The 2727-nt window shown below is 50.7% G+C and overlaps 1 pseudogene; it reads left to right on the forward strand.

The window, feature by feature from the left end:
- Positions 1-2363, forward strand: part of LOC108512786 (protein PAT1 homolog 1 pseudogene) — a 3925-nt pseudogene extending 1562 nt beyond the window's left edge.
- The last annotated feature ends 364 nt before the right edge of the window (positions 2364-2727 follow it).

The raw sequence follows: 2727 nt of genomic DNA on the forward strand, positions 1-2727 counted from the left end.
CACGGCCAGCTAATTTTTGGTATTTTTAGTAGAGATAGAGTTTCACCATGTTGACCTGGCTGGTCTCAAACTTCTGACCTCAAGTGATACAACCACCTTAGCCTCCCACAGTGCTGGGATTACAGGTGTGAGCCACCGTGCCTGGCCTGTCTTTTTTTTTTTTGAGACAGAATCTTGCTTTGTCACCCAGGCTGGAGTGCAGTGGCGCGATTTTGGCTCACTGCAACCTCTGCCTCCTGGGTTCAAGCAATTTTCCTGGCTCAGCCTCTGGAGTAGCTGGGATTACAGGCGTGAGCCACCGTGCCCAGCTGGCCCAAGTCTTTAAATATTATTGCAACTGGGGGTATGGCAGCGGTCAGAGGTCCCGAGTTGGTGGAGGGCCCGAGCCCGGGGAGTCAGTGCTTCTTCCCTCTCTTTCCTACTTTTCTCCCCACTCCCTCCCTCCCCAAGAGTCTTTGGAGGATTGTCCTGTGGATGAAGTTGAAGACGCATTTCAGGGCCTGGGAAAAGAAGATGAGGAAATTGATCAATTCAGTGATAATACATTCGGGTCAGGTGCAATTGATGATCATTGGCAGGAAGCACATGAGTGCCTGGCTGAACTGGAAGAAAAGCAACCAGTGGCAGTTATTGAACAAAAAGGCAATGGAGAGAGGGATGAAATGGACTTGTTGGGTGACCATGAGGAGAATCTGGTAGAAAGGTTCAGTAAGATGGTGATTGAAAATGAACTAGAAGATCCAGCAATCATGAGGAGAATGCAAACCAGGCCAGTTTTATAATCCCAATCAGGAAGTCTGAATTCCAGTATCTGGGATGAATCTGAAGTTCTGAGGGGAATCCAAAGACTACTGCTCACTCAGGAAGTGCCTACAGTGTCTGTATTAGAATGTGCCTAGGCCAGGCGTGGTGGCTCAAGCCTGTAATTCCAGCACTTTGGGAGGCCGAGACGGGCGGATCACAAGGTCAGGAGATCGAGACCATCCTGGCTAACACGGTGAAACCCCGTCTCTACTAAAAAATACAAAAAACTAGCCGGGCGAGGTGGCGGGCGCCTGTAGTCCCAGCTACTCGGGAGGCTGAGGCAGGAGAATGGCGTAAACCCGGGAGGCGGAGCTTGCAGTGAGCTGAGATCTGGCCACTGCACTCCAGCCTGGGCGACAGAGCGAGACTCCGTCTCAAAAAAAAAAAAAAAAAGTGCCTTGCCTCAGAGGCCCCCAGGGTCCAGAAGATGTTCAGGACCTTTCTGAACATGCATTACCAAGGCGGTCAACTTCATCTATCATTGGTAGTCCTCCTGTTAGAGCTGTTCCCATAGGCGCCCCACCTAAGCAGATGACTGTACCCAGTCTCGCCCAACACTTTCTGTGTCCCAAGCCTGTCCATGTTCAGCCCCCAGTGCCACCGCATTATCCTGCTCCCTATGGTGACAGGACATCTCCAAGCCAGCTCTGCTGTGTCCCGCTACAGCCTGGATGTATGTCTCCCAGCCAGTCCGCATGGGTCCCTGGATTTGTTGGTAGTCTGTTTGCCGCCGTGAATCCAAGTTACTACAAGGGCCAGTGGGCAGATGCTTCCCCCAGCACCAGGCTTCTGTGCCTTCTTTAGTGCTCCACTCCTGCTGCTCCACCTCCACAGCAGCACCCTCCTGGCCCAGGACTTCACCTGCAAAACCTAAGATCTCAGGCCCCAATGTTTATACTGGACACAACTCACTTTCATCCACAGCATTGTTGACTCTTGCTTCAGAGACAGCAACAGAATAGAAATCAGCATCGGAATCTCAATGGTGCAAGAGATAGAGGAAGTCAATGGAACACTCATCAAGATAATCTCTATGGCCGGGCGCGGTGGCTCAATCCCAGCACTTTGGGAGGCCGAGACGGGTGGATCACGAGGTCAGGAGGTTGAGACCATCCTGGCTAACAAGGTGAAACCCCGTCTCTACTAAAAAATACAAAAAACTAGCCGGGCGAGGTGGCGGGCGCCTGTAGTCCCAGCTACTCGGGAGGCTGAGGCAGGAGAATGGTGTAAACCCAGGAGGCGGAGCTTGCAGTGAGCCGAGATCCAGCCACGGCACTCCAGCCTGGGTGACAGCACGAGACTCCGTCTCAAAAAAAAAAAAAAAAAAAAAAAAAAAAAAGATAATCTCTGAAAGGATCCATATGCCAATCTCATGTTGCAGCGGGAAAAGGATTGGGTCCCTAAAATCCAGATGATGCAATTGCAAACCACTGATCCCTACCTGGATGATTTTTGTTACCAGAATTACTTGGAAAACTGTCAGCTGCTGAAGAAAAATAAGGTGATGGCCCTAAAAAGGAGTACACCAAGCTCATCCCCCCTCAGGTGGCCAAACTTGAGCACGCCTATAATCCAGTGCAATTTGCGGGCACTTTGGGAAAACTGACTGTTTCTAGTGTAAATAATCAGCAAAAAATGATTGATGCTCTTGTGACATCTTGGAGTGAGGATAATGAGACAGAAGAAAAGTTCGAGACAAGAGGAGAAAACCCTTGTCATGGCCGAGCGCAGTGGCTCAAACCTGTAATCCCAGCACTTTGGGAGGCTGAGGCGGGCAGATCATGAGGTCAAGAGATGGAGACCATCCTGGCTAACACGGTGAAACCCCATCTCTACTAAAAATAAAAAAATTAGCCGGGCATGGTGGTGGGCACCTGTAGTCCCAGCTACTCGGGAGGCTGAGGCAGGTGAATCGCTTGAACC

This window comes from Rhinopithecus bieti, unplaced genomic scaffold (assembly GCF_001698545.2).
Source record: "Rhinopithecus bieti isolate Rb0 unplaced genomic scaffold, ASM169854v2 scaffold_29388, whole genome shotgun sequence".
NCBI lineage: Eukaryota > Metazoa > Chordata > Mammalia > Primates > Cercopithecidae > Rhinopithecus > Rhinopithecus bieti.